The sequence below is a fragment of the Bos indicus genome, chromosome 4, assembly GCF_029378745.1.
Source record: "Bos indicus isolate NIAB-ARS_2022 breed Sahiwal x Tharparkar chromosome 4, NIAB-ARS_B.indTharparkar_mat_pri_1.0, whole genome shotgun sequence".
NCBI classification, from domain to species: Eukaryota; Metazoa; Chordata; class Mammalia; order Artiodactyla; family Bovidae; genus Bos; species Bos indicus.
In genome coordinates, this window is record NC_091763.1 from 5140836 (window position 1) to 5165415 (window position 24580).

A 24580-nucleotide genomic window follows, 5' to 3' on the forward strand; every position below is an offset into this window, starting at 1 on the left:
ATCAACAGAGTAAAGAGGCAACCTATGCAATGGAAGAAAATATTTGTAAATCATATATCTGAAAAAGTTAATGTCCAGAATATATAATGAACTCCTGTAACTCAACAAAAAAAAATGAACAACCTGTTTAAAAATGGGTGAAGGACGTGATTTGAGATTTCTTTTAAGAAAGTATGCAAAGGGCCAGTTAGCACCCGAAAAGATATTTGACATCACTGAACGTTAGGGTAAAGCAGATCAAAACCAAAATGAGATACCACGTCACACCCGTCAGCATGACTCCTCTCAGAACAGACAACAATAACAATAACACCCAGCAAATAACAAGTGTGGTTGAGGATGGAACTTAACTGGAACTTTTGTGCCGTGTTGGTGGGAATATAAAATGGTGCAGCCACTGTGGAGAACCATATAACAGTTTTTCAAAACGTTAAAAGTAAAATATGATCTAGCAATTTCTTCTGAATGCATAAGCAAAAGACAGATCCATGTAATTGGCAGTAGCCAAGAGGCTGAAGCAAACTGTCGGTGTCCTCCAGTGGACGAAAGGAGAACGAAACGTGGTCTATACACACCACGGGATATTTTTAAATTAATTGTTATTGCAGTGTAGTTGCTTTCAGCGTTGTGTTAGTTTCTGCTGTACAGCAGTGTCTCAGCTGTGTGTATAGCCCCTCTTCTCCAGATCTCCTTCCCGTTCAGGTCACCACAGAGCGCTGAGCAGAGTCCGCTGTGCTGCACAGTCGGTTCTCCTCAGTTATCTGCTCTATACCTGTAGGTTCTGTATGCTAATCCCATTCTCCCAATTCATCCCACCACCCCTTCCCCCTTGATGTCCTTACATTTCTTCTCTACGTCTGTGTCGCTATTTCTGCCTTGCAGATGAGATCATCTGTATCATTTTTCCAGATGCCACATATATGCATTAACATACAACATCTCTAGGTCTATCCCTGTCTCTGCATGGGATATTAGCAACCTTAAAAAGCAAGTAAAATGACACATTCTATAGCATGGATGAACTTTACGCTTGAAACAAAAGGTCGCTGTGCCCATAAGAAAAAGATAAACACTGTCTGATTTCCCCTCTGTGAGCTACACAGAGCAGTTGGATCACAGGGACAGGAAGCAGCATGGGAGTTTCAGAAGCCCTGCTGGTAATTTTGCCAGAAACACCTTTGCCCCAGACAGTTTCACTATAAGACAGTTTTGCCATCAAAGACAAACAATAAAAATAAAATTCACAACAGTCTTCAAGAGCATCAATGATAGTTTCTTTGGCTAATTTACATGCAGCAGTTTATTCCCTCAGGCCACCTCCATCAAATTAAGCAATATTAGAAGTTGGAGGCGAAAGAATCAAACACTTCCTCTACCCCTAAAAAGGAATGACTAGGTGATTCCTGATGAATACAAGTTTCTAACAGTTTTTGCAATTGATAGTGGAGAACATCATGTAGCCAGAATTTTGCCGTTTGGCACAGAATCTGGCTCAGACGATTTCATGAAATATAAAATGAGGCTTGTGATGGAACATTTAAATGCAGCCCAGATGTGGGCTACCAGGTATGGACATTACACACATTGACAAGGAATAACAGCCTCCCTCGTCTGTTCTGCTTATTTCCAGGGAAATAAGGAGAGACTTAGAGCACATTTTAAATACTGTAAATAACTTAAGCCCAGTGTTAAATCCTGAATCCTTTGAGGCAAGGAGTAGCATTGCTTTCTCTAAGATATGCCTGACTCAACTATAACCATGAATCTACACACAGTTTAAATATATTCAAAGATTTATTATATTTTCATTTTCACAATAAATCTTTTTAAAATTTTGTTTTTCATGTTCATGTTGCATTATATCCTTGTTATTTTTAATTTAAAATTTTAATTTATTTTGCTGTTTTATCTTTCATGGCAAAAGTGTCTTACAGTCAATTGTTGTGCAGCAAAAGTGCTTATGGCAAAGATTCCCAGGGCAAAATGCCTAGAACCATCAGGGACTGGGGGAGGGGAGGGGGTAGTTGTTTAAGGGGTATAGAGGTTCCATTTTGCAAGATAAAAAGAGTTCTGGGGCTTCCCTGGTGGCTCAGTGGTAGAGAATCCACCTACCAATGCAAGAGACATGGGTTCGATCCCTGGTCTGGGAAGATCCCACATCCTGTGGAGCAACCAAGCCCGAGCACTGCAACTATTAAGCCTGTGCTCTAGAGCCCGGGAGCCAAACCTGAGCCCATGCGCCACAACTGCTGAAGCCCGTGCGCCCTGGATCCGCGCCCCATGACGAGAGGCCACTGCAATGAGAAGCACACTCACTCCAACTAGAGAGCAGATTGCTCAGCAGCAAAGACCCCGCCCAGCCAAAATCAATAATGAAATGCCTAAACAAAATTATAAAGAAATGTAACTGTAATACTATAATACTGTTTTAAAAAGAGTTCTGGAAATTGTGCAACTATTAGAATGTGCTTACTACTCAACTGCTGGACCATAAAGAACGCTGAGCATCAAAGAATTGACACTTTTGAACTGTGGTGTTGGAGAAGACTCTTGAGAGTCCCTTGGACTGCAAGGAGATCCAACCAGTCACTCCTAAAGGTCGTCAATCCTAGAGGAAATTAATCTGGAATATTCATTGGAAGGACTGATGCTAAAGTTGAAACTCCAATACTTTGGCCACCTGATGCAAAGAACTGACTCAATAGAAAAGACCCTGATGCTGGCAAAGACTGGAGGCAAGAGGAAAAGGGGGAGACAGAGGTTGAGATCATTGGATGCCATCACTGACTCAGTGGACATGAGTTTGAGCAAACTTCAGGAGATGGTGAAGGACAGGGGAGATCTGTCCATGGGGTCACAAAGAGTCAGACATGACTGAATGACTGAACAACTGCAACAACTGAACTGTAGACTTACAACTGTTTAAGATGTGAAGTTTTCATTGTATATATTTTATTGTAAATAAAAATAATGATTTGCCACTTATTACTGAATGATAAGTGGTTTTGCTGTTTTCTTTAAAAAGTCAAATCTCTTACCATAAATGTGAAAAATATACTTTCTCCAAATGCCTTACTTGTAGCATATTTTGGGGTAAAATATTTTTAATGACCCTATGAAGGTTCACTGAGGCCTGAAACATCTTTTTAAAATATTCAGCTGTTTATTGTTGGCTGCATCGAGTCTTGGTTACAGCACGCAGGATCTTAGTTGCAGCAGGATCTTTCACTGAGACGGGCTTCTTCTTCTCTGTCTCCTCTTTTCACCGTAGTCGGGGCATGCGGGCTCTCTGCTTGCGGTGCATGCTCTTAGTTCCCCGAGTTGTATGTGGGATCTTAGTTCCCTGACAAGGGACAAACCCACGTCCCCCACATCGGAAGGCAGATTCTTAACCACTGGACCACCAGGGGAGTCCCAATCTTAAACATTTTTAGTGGGTAGATTTGTTTGACATCGAAATAACTTGAGTTTTAATCCTTCATTTTTTGCCTTCAGGCACTTTCCTTCTCATACATGTCACACCATTTTGACCCTGTCTTTCCCTCTGAGCTGCTCCAGCTGGAGTTATAAAGGGCTCTTTGGTTTTCTCTTTCTTTTTTATACAACTGTTTTTATTTACAGAATTTACTTCCTCCCATATGTTAAAGTCACCAACACGGGACTCCAGCAGGAAATCTGAAAGCATGTAGCATGCCTTTGCAAAGGCAGCGAGTAGTTAAACAGTGGCAAGTTGTACTTAGGTGAGCTCCAGCCATTTGCAGTTCATGTGGTCATTCTTGTCCACTTGCTGCCTGTACAACTTTGGACAAGTCACTTAGAAGGACTTGCCAATCACCCTTTCTGATTTCTATTTCCTCAGAAGTAAAATGGCTTCCCAGGTGGCTCAGTGGTAAAGAAATCTGCCTGCCAGTGCAGGAGACACGAGAGACACAGATTCTATCCCTGGGTCAGGAAGATCCCCTGGAGAAGGGAATGCCAACCCACTCGAGTATTCTTGCCTGGAAAATCCTATGGACAGAGGAGTCTGGCAGGCTCTAGTCCATGGGGTTGTAAAGAGTCAGACAGGACTGAACATGCACTCATACAGAAGTAAAATAAGCATGACTCCTGCGCTTGTCTGTATAACCAAAGCTGTTCTGAAATGCTGATATATTCATAGGACTTGTAAGAGTGCTTGCAAAATTAGCAAGATTTTTCAAATATTTAAAGTTCTATATGTCACGTACTGTTGTGAAAGCTGGACCATAAAGAAGGCAGAGCACCGAAGAATTGATGCCTTCAAATGGTGGTACTAGAGAAGACTCCTGAGTCCTTTGGACAGTAAGGAGGTCAAACCAGTCAATCTTAAGGGAAATCAACCCTGAATACTGGTTGGAAGGACTGATGCTGAAGCTGAGATTCCAGTATTTTGGTCACCTGATGTGAACAGCTGACTCACTGAAAAATTTCCTGATGCTGGGAAAGACTGAGGGCAGAAGGAGAAGGGGGCTTCAGAGGATGAGATGGCTGGATGGCACCACCGATGCAATGGACGTGAACTTGGGCAAACTTTGGGAAATGGTAAGGGATAGAGAGACCTGGTGTCATGCAGTCCATGAGGTTGCAAACAGTCAGACACGACTGGGCGACTGAACAACAACAGCAATGGATGAATAGTCTTTTCAAGGAAACAGTCTTTGGAAAATGCCTAAATAAATAAAACTGACTGTTGCCATTTACCCCTGTTTATGTGGGGGCTGCAAGGGCTTCCAGCAAAGACTTCCGTTCAACAGACAGTTGACCTGTATTTGTGATACAGAATCTTATTTTCTCCCTTAGAAACTTAATTCCCCGTTTTCATATTAACATAGGTTTGAGGCACAGTTTCTAATTTTAGAAGTGAGAGGACCTTGCGGATCAAGAACACAGCTTCGTCCTCTCCCTCTTACTTTATAAACCAGGGCCCGTGGTTAGCAGCCTTGCCCGCCCCACCAGCTGGTGAGTTTCAGTTTCTCCAAAAGAACTTGGTTCTCATGGTCCTCAGATTGATGCTTTACAGCTATTATTTACGAATCTAACATTTCCATTAGTATTCAGCTACTTCTTCATATAAACTATTAGAAATTGTGTTACTATCTATACCCATTATTATTAGGATCACAACAGATCCAAGACGACAGAGTTTGAATACTGTGATAATTTAAGAGAAGTAATAAAACCACCAGAGAAACTTACCTGATAGCCAGACTGAGAGAATCAGTCTTTGCCAAATAAAGTTCCTCTAACATTTTGGTTTCTCTGACTCAAGCCTGTGTCATCTGTTAGACTTTCTGATGTGATGTGGTCACTGGTGACTTTAATTATAAAAGAGGAACTAAAACACTTTCTGGCAATGCTAGGAATGAAGAAACTAACTTTGTGTTTGGTATCTGAGTTGCAGATATAGCTGTGATTTCACACGACTCCAGGAAGATTGGATAGCCTTGATTTGCAGATGGCGTGTTTCTTTCAGTGCTACTTCTCTGTGGCTGACTCCAGACTGCTCCCATGGCGTAGCGCACAGGTTTACGTGTTAGGCTGTATGCAGCATTCCAGGAGGAGGCAGGCTTTGCCTGGATGTGAATGTGAGGCTCTACCAACACTGACCTGTGCAACTTTGAAGAAGTTATTTTACCTCCAAGGCCCCCAGATTGTACGACAGTAGAATGTACTTTTGGCCCTGGTGCCTCGGCATACCTAATGTGTTTCCCAGAGCTTCACGTCCTCCTGTGACTGCCTGTCCTTGGGTGCACGGGGTACTGCAACTTGCTTCTGACCCACAGAGTGTGACACAGGTCATCAGCTATCACTTCCTTGATTAGGTCGCCTTATATGGCAAAGATGGTAGAACGTCTCTTCTTTGGTCACATTTTGTTGTATACCATAAGATTCCATCTTAGCAGAACCAGGAAAAGGATTCCTTCCTTTGCTTCAAAGAAGCGAACATGCATGACATGAACCACCTTTGAAGAGGAGACTGCCTGTGACAGGGAAACGCAGGTGGCGTCTCCAAGTTGAAGATGGCCCCCAGTCCAGAGTAAGCGCCAGGCTCCTTGGGCATGCAGCTGCAAGGGAGGGGGCTCTTCCAACAACTCCAGTGAGCCTGCAAGTGCTTGTTCCAGGCAGGAAGGCAGCCTGATGACACGTTATGAGACCCCAGGCCGGGAACCCTGCATAGCTGTGCTCACCCTGCTGACACAGAGACTGAGACCCCAGGCAGGGAACCCCACGTAGCTGTGCTCACACTGCTGACACAGAGACTGAGACCCCGGGCAGGGAACCCCACATAGCTATGCTCACACTGCTGACACAGAGACTGTGAGATAGCAAACGTGTGTGTTTGAACTACTACATCTAGGATAATGTCTTATGTTTTGTCCATGGGGTCCCAAAGAGCTGGACATGACTGGGCAACTGAACAACAGCAGTGTTTTATGCAGCTACAGAAAATTATATAGATTCAAGAAAGTTGTCCATGATCCCCAGTATTCCTGACCTGAAAAAGCAGCACCTAAGTTTAGGACAGCCATCAGCCTCTAGAAATTGAGGGGAAAATATCAGAAAAGAGAAAGCCAGAGAACCATAAATTCTATGAATAAATTCTGCCCAAATCTCTGGCTGATGGAATCGTGCATGCAAGAGATGGGGGCCAAGCAGCCTAGCTAAGGATGAAAGAACTTGAATTGCCAGTTTTCAGAATTTTCATTGTGAGTCCATTCAGCTTGTTATCTCTTAAAATAAAACAATTAACACTCTTTGTAGGAATATAAGAGAGTCCAGCACCTTGTAAGCAAAACACTCAAAATGTCCAGGAGACAAGCCAAAATTATTCAATATATAACAAACCACAGATATGCAGATGACGCCATCCTTATGGCAGAAAATGAACAGGAACTAAAGAGCTCTTGATGAAGTGAAAGAGGAGAGTGAAAAAGTAGACTTAAAACTTAAAATTCAAAAAACTAAGATCATGGCATCCAGTCCCATCACTTCATGGCAAATAGATGGGGAAACAATGAGTGGAAAGAGAGACAGACTCAATTTTCTTGGGCTCTAAGTCCATTCTGAAGGAGATCAGCCCTGAGATTTCTTTGGAAGGAATGATGCTAAAGCTGAAACTCCAGTACTTTGGCCACCTCATGCGAAGAGTTGACTCATTGTAAAAGACTCTGATGCTGGGAGGGATTGGGGGCAGGAGGAGAAGGGAACACCAGAGGATGAGATGGCTGAATGGCATCACTGACTCAATGGACGTGAATCTGAGTGAACTCCGGGAGTTGGTAATGGACAGGGAGGCCTGGCGTGCTGCGATTCATGGGGTCGCAAAGAGTCGGACATGACTGAGCAACTGAACTGAACTGAACTGAAGATCACTGCAGATGATGACTGCAGTGATGAAAATAAAAGACACTTGCTTCTTGCAAAAAAAGTTATGACAAACCTTGACAGCAAGCAGAGACATCACTTTGCTGACAAAGTTCCGTGTAGTCAAAGCTATGGTTTTTCCTGTAGTCATGTATGGATGTGAGAGTTGGACCATAAAGAAGGCTGAGCACCAAAGAATTGATGTTTTTGAACTGTGATGTTGGAGAATATTCTTGAGAGTCCCTTGGACTGCAAGGAGATCAAACCAGTCAATCCTAAAAGTTAGTCCTGAATATTCTCATTGGAAGGGCTGACGCTGAAGCTGAACCTCCAGTATTTGGCCACCTGATGTGAAGAGCCGACTCATTAGAAAAGACCCTGCTGCTGAGAACTGTTGATTTACAATGTGGTGTTAGTTTCAGGGGTATAGCTAGTGATTCAGATAGACACGCACGCACACACACACACACACACACACACACACACACACATATGTCTGAGTTCTAAAGTACAGCTTGGTAACTACAGTTAACTATACTGCATTTTACACACTTGAAAGTCACTGAGAGTAGAACTTAAGTGTTCTAACAAAAAAAGAAAAAAATAGAAACTGCCTAAAGGGAAGAACATGTTCACAAACCATATTATGGGGATCATTTCACAATATATCAGTATATCCAATCATTATATTATACATCTTAACTTATACAATGTTATATTTGAATTGTATCTCAATAAATCTGTAAACAATAATGATCTAAGTCAAAGAAGCAACAAAGGTAATTTCGAACTGAATAAAAACAAAAGTACAGCATATTAAAATTTGCAAAATACAGCTACAGCAATGCTTATAGGGAACTTTATAACTTTGAACGTTTATATTAGAAAAAGGAAAAAAATTGAGGTGGGAGGGGGTTTCAGGATGGGGAACACGTGTCCACCCGTGGTGGATTCATGTTGATGTATGGCAAAACCAATACAATATTGTAAAGCAATTAGCCTCCAATTAAAAGAAATAAATAAAAAATAAAAAGCAAAGATTTAAGGTTCTATCTGAAATTGCTAGGAATAGTAGAACAAAACAAATTCAAAGAAAAAACAGAGACATAAAAAAGAATAGTGATTAAAGAAACCAAAGTAGAAAAATAATAGACAAAAATCAACAAAACCAAAGCTTTCTTGGAAATAATCAAAAGATCAGCTCATTTAGATTGATAAGAAAAAAAGAAAGATAATGTAAATCACTTCTATCAAGAATAAAAGATGAATCGCTCCTATCACCATTAAAAAGAGAATAAGAAAATGGTGTCACATTATACCAACAATGTGGAAAAATTAAATAGGCAAATTCATTAAAAAATACAACTTAGGAAAATTACGACATGCTAAAACAAAAAACCTTGAAAAGCACAGAGGATTGCGGTAAATAGTAATCGTTATAGGGTGCCTTCTTTGTCCAGCCTCTCTTCTCCCCCATCAAATAGATATGAACCTCATGCACACTTAACTCTGTAGCACGAGGAGGGCCGCCTGGAAACCCTCAGCGCCTGTACATGGCGTGGATGAAGACCGGGGCCTGGGAATTGTCCTTTAGCGAGGTGAGACGAGTGTATGCCGTGGTCCACTGCTCTCTTGGCTGTATTTCTTTCTTTCAAGGAGGAAGAGTCACTTAAATTAAACAACCTTGCTGACTATGTGCTCTGGGTCCCTGCAGAAGAGCTTCTAGGCAGGTGGTGGTGCCACGGAGGTGCCGGCAGCATGTAAATCCTCATGGTACCAAACTGAATGCCCTGCCATGCTCACCAGCCACACAGAGGCAGTGTTAGTGTGGGGCTCTGGCTGACTATGGAGCTTCTGCTGACGGCTGAGACGGTAATCTGCCTGCGATGGAGGAGGCCCGGGTTTGATCCCTGGGTCAGGAAGATCCCTGGAGAAGGAAAGGGCAACACACTCCAATATTTCTGCCTGGAGAATTCCATGGACAGAAGAGCCTCATGGGCTACAGTCCATGGGGTTGCAAAGATTCAGACACAACTGAGTGACTAATACTTTACTGGCTAACTATGATTTCTTGAATAGTTAAGATTTTCTCCTGTGAGTGGGATTTTTGTTTTGGAATTTTTTTTTAATTTTATTGAAATATAGTTGATTTAAAATGTGTTAGTTTCAGGCGCATAGCGAGTGATTCAGATATGTATCTTTTTATAGTCTTTTTCACATTCTTTTCCATTATAAGACATCAGGTATAGTTGCCTGTGCTCTACGGTAGCTCTTTGTTGTTAATCTATTTTATATATGATAGTGTCTATATTTTAATCTGAAACTCCTAATTTATTCCACCTTTACTTTCTTCTTTGGTAGCCATAAGTTTGTTTTCTATGTACAAGTCTATTTCTGTTTGGTAAACAAGTTCATTTGTATCATTTTCTTTTAGATTTTACTTGTGAGTGATATCATATGATATTTATCTTTCTCTGTCTACCTTACTTCACTTTGTATGCCAGGTGCAAATGGCATCATTTCATTCTGTTTATGGATGAGTAATATTCTACTGTGTATATATATACACCACATTTTCTTTATCCATTAATCTATTTTTAGACTTAGATTGCTTCCATGTCTTGGCTGTTGTAAATAGCAATGCTATGGGGTTTTTTATGTTGAATGCCTAGTTCAAAACACTTCTTCTGCCTACATTTGGAGCACATAGGAACAGTGGTTAGTCTATGTACCAACGAGAAGAGGACATCAGTGTGGAGATGGGGACCACCTCCCGTGAAGGGAAGCCGGCCCCGTGGCGGCTGCCACCGTGACAGGTCACAGCTGAGGCTGTGGCTGCTGGAGCGTGGCAGTGCTCACCCTGGCTCCAGCATGCGGTAAACCCAGACCCAGGCTTCACTTCTTGTCAGCAAGCTCCCTGCGGAGGGCCAGCTGGAGGTGTCCTAGGGTGGATGCAGCGGTCTGGACAACAGCTCCAGAGCTGTTTGAAGTGTGCCATACTTTGAATCCATCTGATTGGCAGGGGTGAGGGGACCAGACCGACTAACCCAGAAGATACACGCAGTTACCAGGAGGTCACAGAGGGGTGCGGGGCTCTCACCGTGGCACAGGGGGACGCGGGGCTGTCGCCGCGGCAGAGGGGGATTCGGGGCTGTCACTGTGGCAGAGAGATGTGAGTGTGTGGATCTAGGTCGTTTGGAAGTCAAAGCCCCTTGGTTATCTCCAGGGCTGCCTGGTGGCTCAGACAGGAAAGAATCTGCCACAGTGCAGGAGACCCAGGTTCTGTCACTGGGTCAGAAAGATCCCCTGGAGAACGGACTAGCTACCCACTCCAGTATTCTTGCCTGGAGAATTCCAAGGACAGAGGAGCCTGGTGAGTCTGTGGGGTCACAAATGACATGACTGAGCAACGATATAAAATAAGCAATTTTAGGTTATATGAAGAGACCCACACTTAATTCCCTCAAGTTCGAGTTTGTTTCATATTTCTAGCAAACTATTATGATTAAATTCTGAGGCAGCAAATAACACATTTCTGGTATGGAAGAGAAAGGGTTTTAAATAGTATTGAAAAGTACTGATTTCTATATAAAGGGCTCATTCAACCATAGAAAATGTTTTTTTTCCCCCCGAAATCTATTGTTTTGGTAGATAATAACCACAAAAGAAGCACACTGTCTGTTGTGATGCTCTTTGTATTTCGGTTTCGCTTTCTGTATTTGCCAAAGGACAGAGCATTAAGGAACCATGTTAGTCGTGTTAATCCCAGGCGGTGGTGACAGTCAAATCTTCCAGCCACTAAAAACTTCCCAACAAAGAATGTCTTGTAAGAGGAAACAGAGCTTTATTGAAGGGAGAAGAGACCAAAGTGAGAGCATGGTTTCTTCGTGAAAATTTTAGACGCAAAAGCAGTAGTAGTTCATAAAACCTGACTTTCCATTATGTAGTTCCAATAGCCAATAGAAAGCCTGATTAAATCTTCATTACTTATGTTACCACAGTATACTTTGTATTTTATTTCTTTTACATATTCTGAGCATTGGTTTGCACTTGGTGAATTTGCTTCTAGCTTAAGAATACTGCTGGAATCCTGGTCCTAAAGTCAGCAAAACTAGTGATGAAGCAGAGACATTATGGTGTTGTGGTATCTTACTGTTACTGACTGCAGCCATGAAATTAAAAGACGCTTACTCCTGGGAAGGAAAGTTATGACCAACCTAGATAGCATATTCAAAAGCAGAGACATTATTTTGCCAACAAAGGTCCGTCTAGTCAAGGCTATGGTTTTTCCAGTGGTCAGGTATGGATGTGAGAGTTGGACTGTGAAGAAGGCTGAGCACCGAAGAATTGATGCTTTTGAACTGTGGTGTTGGAGAAGACTCTTGAGAGTCCCTTGGACTGCAAGGAGATCCAACCAGTCCATTCTGAAGGAGATCAGCCCTGGGATTTCTTTGGAAGGAATGATGCTAAAGCTGAAACTCCAGTCTTTGGCCATCTCATGCGAAGAGTTGACTCATTGGAAAAGACTCTAATGCTGGGAGGGATTAGGGGCAGGAGGAAAAGGAGACGACAGAAGATGAGATGGCTGGATGGCATCACTGACTCGATAGACATGAGTCTGAGTGAACTCCGGGAGTTGGTGATGGACAGGGAGGCCTGGCGTGCTGCGATTCATGGGGTCGCAAAGAGTCGGACAGGACTGAGCGACTGAACTGAACTGAACTGTGTGTTTTGGATAACAGACCTTTATCAGATGTATCAGATATTTTCTCTCAGTCAGTGGCTTGTCTTATCATTTTTTGACAGTATCTGTGGCAGAGCAGATTTTTAATTTTAATAAAGTTCAGCTCATCAATTAACTTTTTCACGGATGGTACCTTTGGTGTTATATCTCGGAAGTTATCACCAAACCCAATGTCATTTCAATTTTCTCCAAGATTATCTTCCAGGAGTGTCTTAGCTTTGCATTTTATATTTTTGGTCTGTGATCCACTTTGAGTTATTCTTTGAAAAGGGTGTAGGATCTGTGTCTAGATTCACTTTTTTGCTTGTGGATGTCCAGTTATTCCAGCGCCATTTGCTGAAAGATTGTATTTTCTCCACTGTGTTTCCATTGCCCTTCTGTCAAAGATCAGTTGACTATATTTGTGGAATCTATATCAGAATATACTTTTCAACTTACCCTATGGCATCCCACCTTTCTCCCTACTACTTTTGCAAGCTTTACTTAAATTGTATCCAAGCCTATACAGTTGCTGTGTCTGCGTGTGTCTGGGCATGAATATTTGGGAAAATCTAAAATGGATGTCCACCTGAAAATCTCTGTGGGATGCTGACTGACCCACCCGACCCCATCCAGAATGGTCCCAGTGCATGCGAGCCATACACAGCCCCGACTGCACATCTTCCTGGGACGTGCTTGCTCTGTGTCCCTGTAGATAAGTGTGAAGAGAGTGGTATAAGTGTGAAGCATTCTGTAGGCAGGGTCTTCCTCCTGTGTTTCACCCTTAAGAAGTACACCTGCTTCTTGCTTCTTGGAAGAAAAGCTGTGACAAACCTAAACAGCATATTAAAAAGCAGAGACATTACTTTACTGACAAAGGTCTGTATAGTCAAAGCTGTGGTTTTTCCAGTAGTCATGTGTAGATATGAGAGTTAGACCATAAAGAATGCTGAGTGACAAAGAATTGATACTTTTGAACTGTGGTGTTGGAGAAGACTCTTGAGAGTCCCTTGTACTACAAGGAGATCCAACCAGTCCATCCTAAAGGAAATCAGTCCTGAAAATTCACTGGAAGGACTGATGCTGATGCTGGAGCTCCAATACTGTGGCCGCCTGATGCAAAGAACTGACTCATTGGAAAAGACCCTAATTCCAGGAACGATTGAAGGCAGAAGGAGAAGGGGACAACAGAGGTTGGGATAGTTGGATGTATCACTGACCTGATGGACATGAGTTTGAACCAGCTCTAGGAGTTGGTGATGGACAGGGAAGCCTAGCATGGGGCAGTCCATAGAGTCACAAAGAGTCAGTCACGACTGAGCGACTGAACTTAACTGAGTTTCCTATCTGCCAAAATGTGGTGGGGGGGCTGTTGCCTGTCCTGCCTGGAGCCACACTCAGCTGCTGAGCGACACAGGTGGGCAAACTTTACCCATGCTTTTGATGAGGCCAGGGGGAAGACAGGCTCAGCAAGTGCAAGTGCCCTGGGGCACTCAAGAGGCAGACGTTTACGTTTTGTGGAATGGGACATTGCACTGGGGTCTTGAAGGGTGGATAGGAGTCTGCTAGATACAGGACAGGATGATGCAGATAGTGGGAACCTTGTGGAGGCTGATGTGTGTGAGTCCTGTAGGAGGGGTAAGATGAGGTAAGAAGAATCGGGGCCCCACTGAACAGCTGCCTGTCTGCCAGAGATACCATTTGGGTTTGATTCTACTTATAATTTAAGTAGGGAGTGAGCTTCCCAGGTGGTTCAGTAGTTTAAAAATTTGCCTGCCAGTACAGGAGATGGGGGAGATACAGGTTTGATTCCTGGATCAGGAAGATCCCCTGGAGGAGGAACTAGCACTCCATCCACTCCAGTGTTCCTGCCTGGAGAATCCCGTGGATAGAGGAGCCTGGTGGGCTACAGTCCATGGGGTCGCAGAGAGTCGGACCTGACTTAGCAACTGAGCACTCAAGATCATGACACCAGAAAAAGCCAAGCTTCTGTCCAGGAGCACCCTGAGGGTCTCTGGCCAAAATGGCCTCCCTGTCCTGTTGAGTGGAATCAAAGCTGAGCAGCTCCCACCACCCTCCCCCTGCCCTCTTCTTGGAATATTCTTCAGTTCCTTGTCGTCATTCAGGCAAATGTCCACCTCCTCAGAGAGGTCTCTCAGCCCTCCAGTTTAATTGCCTATGTGAGCTCTCTGTCCTCAGCCCGCAAATGTTTCTGTCTTTAAAAATGGGTCACTACTTAAAATTGCCCAGGCATTTCTTCTGTCTCCTGTCACCAGGATGTGAGCTTGTGAGTGGAGGGATGGAATCTGCCTTCTCTGAGGCTCTGTTCGCTCATGTGGGACTGTGCCTGGCACTTACTGGTATCTAGGGAAATTCTGAGTAAACACGTGAGTGACCGGTAGTGGGAGCATTGTGGAAACTACCTTGGGGAAGGGAAAGGCTGGAGGCAGACCGCGAGGTGAGAGAGCTTTAAAGTAAGCCAGACAGAGATGCTCTGGTCCTGAACAAGGGCAGCGGCCAAAGGGAAGGAGGGAGCAACGCAGGAGAAGACCCAAGGCCCACCCAGAGCCACGTGGTGGAGAAGGTGCGCCCCCCGGGACATCCCCAACCTCCAAAGATACAGGGAAGAGGACGCGCACGGACAGAGCCGAAACCTAGGTTCAGTCTTCAGAGCAAAAGTAAGACCCTGCTTTGGCCACGCCCCTTTGGAGTCTCCCAAAGCCCGCTTCATCTGTGCAGCAGCAGCATCTTCCTCTGCCTCCTGTGGCCATGTGCTCCCTTCCGCTCCTCTTCCTGCCCTGCCCACTCTCTTCCCTCTGCTGTGGCTCCTCCAGGGTTCCTCTGTCCTCTTTCCCCTTTGTGTGTTGTCTGCTCCTCCATTACCAACCGTTCCCCTCCATGCGGATAGTTCTCAACCTGCCAGATGTGACCTCACTCCCTGGGAGTTCCAGGAACAATTGCCATCCAGGATCCCCCGTGTGTTTCCTGAGGACATGGGTCCCAAATCACAACCCGTGCCAGAACCTATATCATTAAGATCTCTTTTTTACAGCTCTTCTGTGCATTCTTCCCATCTCTTCTTGATCTCTTCTGCTTCTAATAGGTCTTTATCGTTTCTGTCCTTTATGGTGCCCATCTTTCAGTGGAGTGTTGTTTTGATATTTCCCATTTTCTTGAAGAGCTCTCTAGTCTTCACCCTTTCTGTTGTTACCCTCTATTTCTTTGCATTCTTCAGTGAAGAAGGCCTTCCTATCTCTCCTGCTATTCTCTGGAACTCTGCATTTAGTTTAGTGTACCTTTCCCTTTCTCCCTTGCTTTTCCTTTCTCTTCTTTCCTCAGCTGTTTGTAAAGCCTCCTCAGAAAACCTCTGTGCCTTCTTGCATTTCTTTTTCTTTGGGATGGTTTTGTTTGCCTCCTTCTGCACAATATTCAGAGAAGGCAATGGCACCCCTCTCCAGTACTCTTGCCTGGAAAATCCCATGGACGGAGGAGCCTGGGAGGCTACAGTCCATGGGGTCGCGAAGAGTCAGACACGACTGAGCGACTTTCCTTTCATTTTTCACTTTCATGCATTGGAGAAGGAAATGGCAGTGTTCTTGCCTGGAGAGTCCCAGGGACGGCGGAGCCTGGTGGGCTGCCGTCTATGGGGTCGCACAGAGTCGGGCACGACCTGAGCGACTTAGCAGCAGCAGCAGCACAGTATTATGGACCTTCACCCACAGTTCTTCAGGCACTCTGTTTACTAGATCTAATCCTTTGAATCTATTTGTCACCTCCACTATATATTCATAGGGGATTTGATTTAATTCATACCTGACTGCCCTAGTGGTTTTCCCCACTTTCTTTAGTTTAAGCCTGAATTTTGCTATGAAAAGCTGATGACCTGAGCCACAGTAAGCTCCAGGTCTTGTTTTTGCTGACTGTATACAGTTTTTCCATCTTTGGCCACAAAGGATGCAATCAATCTGATTTTGGTATTGACTATCTGGTTATGTCCATGCGTAAAGTCGTCTCTTGTGTTGTGTGAAAAAGGGTGTTTGCTATGACCAGTGCATTCTCTTGCCAGAATACTATTAGCCTTTGCTCTTCTTCATTTTGTACTCCAAGGCCAAACTTATCTGTTACTCCAGGTATCTCTTGACTTCCTACTTTTGCATACACTGATACTATATGTAAAATAGATAACTGATGAGAACAGTCTGCTTCCTGATGCACAGGAAACTCTACCCAATGCTCTGTGGTGACCTACATGGAAAGGAAATTCAAAAAATAGGGGATATATATATGTGAGTGTGTGTGTGTGTGTGTGTACATATATACATATGGCTGATTCGCTTTGCTGTACAGCAGAAAATAGCACAACATTGTAAAGCAACTATAATAAACAATTTTAAAGAATGAAATTATATCATTTACAGCAACATGGATGGACCTGGAAGTTATCCTACTGAGGGAAATAAACCGGACAAAGACAAATACCATATGGCACCTACATGTGCAGCATAAAGAAAATGATGCAGATGAATTTATTTACAAAACAGAAGTAGAGCCACAGACGTAGAAAATAGTCTCTGGGGTTGCCAAAGGGCAAAGAACAAACTAGGAGTCTGGGATTAAGACACACACATGACTATATATGAAACAGACGACTAACAAGGACCTACTGTCCAGCACAGAGAGCTATGCTCGGTGTCTCTAATAGCCCATAAGGGAAAAGAATCTGAAAAAGTTGATATGTGTAATTGAGTCTTGCTGCTGTACACCTGAAAGTCACATGCCACTGTAAATCAACTATATTTTAATAAAATAAAAATTTTTTAGAAAGAAAAGTAAGCCAGAAAAAAAAGGAAAAATAAAATTAAAACAAAAAGACTACAAATCTTCAGATAACTGTCTATGTACAGCTTTCTAGCTAATACCATTTTAGCAGAAAAATTAACCCTTTGTAAATATCTGTTGGAGGGATATAACAATCTTTGGTACACATTGGGGAAATAGGAAGGAAAAATCAGACTTAAAGATTTTATGTTAAAATCTCCATTTAAGAACCAAAAGCACGTAATCAGTATGCTGTTTTAGGGCGTTTTGTGCTGCACGTAATCAGTATGCTGTTTTAGGGCGTTTTGTGCTAAGTGAGGAAGAAAGAAAGTGCTGAAATAGCAACTTTTGTTTCTTCTCATAACTTTCCATGAAGCATGCCCAGTGTTTTTCTTTCTGGAATTACCAAAGATGGTGATGACAGAAACTGTTTTCCCTGGCAGCTTGCCTGCTCCCACCTGTGAAGAGGGCTTTAATTTTCAGGGATGGAATATAAACAACCAAAGGGAGTCATTTCGTTGACCCGAGGCACTCAAGTTTGGGTGGAGACTTTTCACCCTTTCTTAGGAGCCTAAGAGTAAGACAGAATCCAAAAACACTGGGTAGGTACTAGAATTTCCATGGCCAAAAGTATGGTGACTTGGTCATCTAACAGTAGCAAATAACGGATAAATTCCCCACATCTTGGGCATAGGTCTATGCATGGTTTGTACAGTTCCTGGAAGGACTCTTTTTTTCCCCCAGCTTTAGGAATGAACCTATCAGTTCCATTAGCTTTTGCTCCATCCATCTGCCCAGATGACACCCAGAAATAGGGACAACGGGAGACACTGCTTTCATTAAAAAGATGCTTGCTCACATAGAATCAGTGCTAGTTTATGTGTGCACGTGTGCTAAGTCTCTTCACTCGTGTCGAGCCCTTTGTGACCCTGTACACTGTAGCCCATCAGGCTCCTCTGTCCATGGGATTCTCCAGGCAAGAATACTGAACTGGGTTGCCATGCCTTGCTCCAGGGGATCTTCCAGTCCCAAGGATTGAACCCACATCTCTTACATCTCCTGCATTGGCAGGAAGGTTCTTTACCACTAGCACCACCTGGGAATTCCCACTTTATTTGTAGTGACCAAAGTTAAATCGTGGCATCACCGACTCAATGGACATGAGTTTGAGTGAACTCTGGGAGAGAGTGAAGGACAGGGAAGCCTGGTGTGCTGCAGTTCATAGGGTTGCAAAGAGTTGGATGTGACTTAGTGATTGGGTAAAACAACAACAGTATCGTCTGACAGCAAGATTACCTTTTGAACTTAAGACTATACAGGTACTCTAAGATTGAAACTCCCCACATATTATGTCATCGGTGACCATGGTGGATGTACTCTTTATGGTGGGACTTAGGAACCCCTGTAAGACCAGGATATGATGTCACCATCTCCTTGAATCCCCTCGCCAAATTCCCAGAAGGAGAGTCACAGGTTCGTACTAATACCTGAGCACTCTTTCCCCAGGGCTGTCTCACCTGGGGAAGGGTATAGAGAAGAGGTGTTTAGACAACCCCCCACTGAGGGCAGATCAAATCTGTTGAGTAGGCAGGGTCTGAGGGCTGTGTCCACAGGGGACATTGGAAGGGAAGCATCCTTGAGGAAATGCAAAGCTAAATAAATAGTAAACTGACAGAAACAAGCAAATCCCAAAGGAAACACACCCTTGGGGTGTCGAAAACTGATGCACAAACTGAAAGTTGAGAATTGTGTTTTATTCAGCAGATAAAACTGAGGACTGAAGCCTGGGACACAGCCTCTCAGATAAGCTCAGAAGAGCTAACAGGTGGTGGGGCTGGATATTTAGCGATTTTTGCAACAAAGACCAGGTAGTTGGAACATCAAAAGATTACTGTTACTTAAAGAAAAGCAGACATCTGACGTTAAGGAATTTAGCACTTTTCTATGTCCAGGAAGATGCAAGTCTGGGCTCACTGAAATCATCCTTTGGTATGCACCTCAGTTATCTAGGGCCAGTATCCTATGCTTTCTCATCCTGAGTCTCAGAGTCCACCATTGTGGGTGGTGGTAGCTGCAGTGTCTGATGGTTTGATGGTGGGCATCCTGTCTCCAGGCAGAGTTCTCTTCAGGGCTCACCATTGGGGAGGTTATAATATGATGTTTTGATGGCTGCAGCATCCTTTGTTTACTGATATGGTGCAATATTTTTTCACTAATGGGCTGGCCACAGCCAGCTCTGGGGACTTGCTAATTCCCCGAGTGATGCACCTTGACCCAAAGCCCCAGACTTTGAACTCTATTTCCTCCCTGGCTGCTACTTCCCCTTCCCTCCCTGAAGGCATGGCACCATGAACAGTGTGTCAGTCTGCCTGGGTTCTTGCATAATCTCTGCAGGTGCCCAGATGAACAAAACTGGGCCAGTGCAGCTGTGGGAGCTGTGGCTTCGCGTCTCCTGGCGGCAGGTTGGAGCTGCCCCAGGTGCCAACCTGGTCCTCACTTACCCTCTGGTCTGCTCCAGGACAGGTTTCACAGCAAAGGTTCCCTCTTCCCAGAGCTTGCTGTGCACTCCCATCCAGTTCCCTCAGCAGCTTCTGCCACAAGATTTTACTTTCGTTTTCATTGAAATCTACTTGACATATAACATTATGTGTATTTCAGATGCCCCGTGTGCAGATTTAGTACATTAATATACTGTAATCTGATTGTAGCGACAGTCAGCACCCGTGTTCCTTCACATGCCTATCCTTTCTCTTTTTCTGGTGGGAAGAATCAAGATCTAGTGTTTCAACAAGTGATGATTATCATACAATATTATTGCCTATGATCGCTGTGCTAAGTACTAGATCTCTAGGCTTATTCATCTACTCTGTAAGTTTGTTTCCTAAAACTACCTCTCTCCTCTCTCCTCACACCCCAGCCTCTGGTCACCACCGTTTTAGTGTTCTTATAAATTTGGGTGTTTTAGATTCCACATATTGAGTCATCTTACTTAGTGCAATGCCCTCAAGGCCCATCCACGTTGTCACAAGCGGCGTCCAAATGGCCAACAGACAGAAGCGTGGAAAGACGCTCAGTATCACTCATCAGGGAAGTGCAAATTGGGACCACAGTCAGTATCACCACACACCGGTCAGAATGACTGTTATCAAAAAGTCAGGATATAACCAATGTTGGCCACAATGTGGAGAAGAGGGAACCCTCGTGCTCTGTTGGTGGGAATGAAAAATGGTTAGCCACTATGGAAAGCATTGTAGAGGCTTCTCAAAAAATTAAAAATAGAACTGCCCTACAACCCAGAAATTCTACTTCTGGGTATATTCCCAAAGGAAATGAAATCAGGCAGGACATGGGGCGGGAAGCATTTGCAGATTTCAGGCAGAGCATGGCCTGCTTTGCTGTCCTGTGGCAGGATCTCAGGTGGGTGTGAGGAGGCCAGGGAGGGGCTGTGACACTTATTCAGCTGAGAAATGACTGTGGGTTCAGGCGAGTAGTGACAGGGACACAGAGGAAGACTGGCCTCTGCTGGAGGGGTGTGGACTATTCCAGGAAGATATGCAGCGTCTGGCCCAGAACAGCTGGAAACAAGGTGGTGTTGTTCCCCTGAGATGGAGGAGGCAGGGGGAGGAGCATGCTAGCGGTAAAGAATGCCCCTGCCAATGCAGGAGATGAAAGAGATGCAGGTTCTGTCCCTGGGTCAGGAAGATCCTCTGGAGTAGAAAATGGCAACCCATTCCAGTATTCTTGCCTGGAGAATCCCATGGACAGAAGAGTCTGGCAGGCTACAGTCCATGGGGTCCCAAAGAGGTGTAGTTGCCTAAAGCTACTTAGCATCCATGCACATGGGGGAGGAGCAGGTCTGGGGAGAGAATCAAGGGGTTGGTTTGGACATGCACCTGCCCGTGTCCAGGTGCTCTTGTCAGCAGGCACTTAGGTGTGTGACCTTGGAGCTTAGGGGAGTTCAGGCCAAGCTGTGAACCTGGGAGCCTGCACAAAGGTGGCATTGACACCACTGCATATGGAAGAAACCACCTTGAAAGTTCTCAGGAATAAGGGAAGTGGCCAAGGACGGCCCCTGGGGTGGGCTCAGTTGCCAGAAGCCCGAGGGGGAACATGTCAGCAAAAGACCCCCCAGAAATGCGCCTCCAGCCTCACGCCTGTCGATGCTGCTGCATCTTACCCCTTGTAACCTGCCCTGTTGCACATCACCCCCGGACAGCCTGCCCACCCCGTCTCTGCTCCACGCTGCACTGGTTTAGATGCCCCACTCTCCCAGGGGGTGTTAGCGCCCTCTGCACAGTGGCGCTGTCCATCTTTATCCTGCCTGAGCTCTGCAGCCTCTGACTCTCCTGATCACTTTGTGCTCCATGACACCGCACCCTCTCAGGTTTTCCCAGCTCTCGGACAGCTTCCCAGAAACTTCCATCCTATACCAGCCTCATGAAAGTTAGGCCTTCTTAGGGTTTTGTCTTTTCCTTTCTTCCCTGACACTCTTCTTGAACAATCCCACCCATGCTTAGCTTCAGTGCCACTGCCATGCAAGTGTCTCAGTGGGACACCTGCAGCCTGTCCACAAGGAAGCCCCACAGACATGGTCAAAACCAACCCCCCTGTTTCGTTTGGTTTAGGGAAGCCCCCTGAACTATTTCTCCACACACGCAGCCTGTGGTGAGGAGCAGTGCCATTGTCCATGAGACATCTGATCATTACCTACCTCCCTTCCAACAAAATCAGCCTCGAGGTCCCATCCATCTTGCTCACCTCTTATTCTCAGTGCCAACCGCAGTATTGGACACATAACAGGCTCCTACAAAGTCACCTGTCCTCAGGGGAAAACAGGTATTGGTTTCATCATACAGATGCTTTTGGTTACAGCATTCACTGCTGCTGCTGCTGCATCACTTCAGTCGTGTCTGACTGTGTGCGACTCCATAGACAGCAGCCCACCAAGCTCCCCCGTCCCTGGGATTCTCCAGGCAAGAACACTGGAATGGGTTGCCATTTCCTCCTCCAATGCATGAAAGTGAAAAGTGAAAATGAAGTCGCTCAGTCGTGTCTGACTCTTCGCGACCCCATGGACTGCAGCCTACCAGGCTCCTCTGCCCATGGGATTTTCCTGGCAAGAGTACTGGAGTGGGGTGCCACAGCATTCACTAAGTTAATGGATATTTAGTGCCCACCCAAAATATGCCAAGGATAGTTGCCAGCACTAAGGAGATAGCAGCAAATCCCGCAAAGGGTCCACCTTCAAAACAGGGTGTGGTGTCAGAGAGCACGGGCTGGACCCACGTGTGTCCCCTTTTGTAAGCAGACGAAGTGTCAGAGAGCGGTCAGCTCTGTGGCCTTCAGCAGGTGACCGAGGCCCTCTAAACTCACTTCCCTTTAATGGACAATGAGACAGATGTTCACTCCATCGGCTTGTTTTGATGATTACACAGGGCAGCGGGGATGCACAGGAACCCTGAGTGCAGCATCTTCCTCTCAGCACGTAAGCTGGGGTCATCAATGCTCTCTTTCATTGACTCACCACTCAAGGTGAGTCAGGTGGGATTGGTCTCAAATTCAGCTTCTGGTCCTCTGTGTCCTCACCTGTGAAATCAAAGAGCTGGAGTTCCCGCTCTAGAATTTTGTGTTCTGTGGTGTCCTTTGGTTTATTTCCTGTTTCTTTAGCAAACACATATACATCACTTCCTAACAGCATTTCTGGCAGCTGGGGACATTTCTGAGCACTCGCGTGATACGTATGTGATGCCTTATGGTGCCCCGTGAGGTGGGCGCTACTCTTGTTCCGTTGAAGAGCAAAGAGCAAGTCACAGAGAAAGTAGTGTATGAGTGAGCATGGGCAGCTGGCGTAGGTTCTGTGTGACTCACAGCTCCCAGGGTGGCCTCACTTTTCTGCAGGAGGTACTATCAGCACATGTAGCCCTCGAAACCTAACTAGGATACCTAACCACATTCTCTGAGGAGCCTGATTCCTTGTAGGAGCTGGAACCAAGACTGGGGTCCTTCCAGGTGTGATTCTGCAGGTGACCTCCAGGGCTCCCTGTCGTACTGCGCTGTCCGCCATTGGCTCGGGGGGCGATGAGAAGGGTCAGGAGGTGAAAGGTCTTAGTAGAAACTACCCATCAGTGAGGATGGCATTCTCTGTGCTTTTCATGATATTAACATATTTAATCCTCCCAGGCACTAAAGAAACAATAAATATTTTCATCCCTGTTTTACAAGTGGAGAAGTTGAGGCACAGAGAAATTAAGCAGCTTACCTCACAGTGGAAGCAAAACTCTAATCCTGCTTTCTACCTCCAGGGTCCAAGCATGACCACCATGCTACGCTCTCCTCTTGCTGATATATTTTCCTATGCTGTTCTTGTTCAAATCCTTGTGATCATCCTCTTAAAAAGCACAAGTGTATTTAGAGGAAAATTATACAGAATAATCATCACATAGAAGCAGTCATTGAAATTTTAAATGAGAGCAACCTCATTATACCCTAATGTTGGCATCCTGGTGTCCCTGGAGAATGAGAATATGATCAAGAAATAAGTACCTTAGAATGCGGGTCCCCAGCCTCCGAGATCTAATGCCTAATGGTCTGAGGTGGGGCTAATGTAATAATAATAGGAATTAAGTGCACAATAAGCATAATGTGACTGAATCATCCTGAAACCTTCCCCACTCCCATCCATGGAAAACTTGTCTTCCATAAAACTGCTCCCTGATACCAAAAAGGTTAGGAACTGCTGCCCTAGATGACTGAGGATTTATCCCTTGAAGTAAAAATCTGTTGTGTTCAGATCTTTTTTAAGCAGTTCCAAGGGAAATCTTTCTAGACGCATCACTAGTTTTTCAGAATTCTCGGATGTGACACCGACTCTTCCCAGGAAACTCTGGATTTATTATTTGTTGTTGTTCAGTAGCTAATTTGTGTCTAACTCTTTGCAATCCCATGGACTGCAGCATCCCAGGCTCCCCTGTTCTTCACTATCTCCTGTGTTTGCTCAAACTCATGTCCATTGAGTCGGTCATGCCATCCATCCAACTATCTCATCCTCCATTGCCCCCTCCTCCTGCCCTCAATCTTTCCCAGCATTAGAGTCTTTTCCAATGAGTCAGCTCTTCCCATCAAATAGCCAAAGTATTGGAGCTTCAACTTCAGCATCAGTCCTTCCAATGAACATTCAGGGTTGATTTCCTTAAGGATTGACTGGTTTGATCTCCTTACTGTCTAAGGGACTCTTCAAAAGCATCAATTCTTTGGTGCTCAGCCTTCTTTATGGTCCAACTCTCACATCTATGCATGACTACCAGAAAAACCACAGCTTTGACTAGACGGACCTTTGTTGGCAAAGTGATTATTGTTTAGACCAAGCTTGGCAGGAGCCTGGCAGGTGTGGCAGGGCAGGAGCCTCCTGTTACTGATCACAGACATGAGCTGGCAGCCAGTTTCTGCTTGGTTCTAAAAAGGTGAGGTTTCCAGCAGGCCAGATTTTCCCTGGATAAGATGCTTCAGAGGGGAAAGGAAACATCAGTCACAACATCAGGTTTTCAGATTCTAATGTGTGCTATTACTGGGTTTTGTTTGATGATAATATAGGAGCCTGCAGATGTATAAAATAGCTGTCATTTGTATTGTGAGCTCATTTCATCACTTTGGGAGAAA

At 44.7% G+C, this 24580-nt stretch overlaps 1 protein-coding gene across 5 annotated transcripts in view; it reads left to right on the forward strand.

The window, feature by feature from the left end:
* Nucleotides 1-24580, forward strand: part of COBL (cordon-bleu WH2 repeat protein) — a 305873-nt gene that overhangs the window by 183338 nt on the left and 97955 nt on the right. The gene's annotated exons all lie outside the window — the stretch shown is intronic.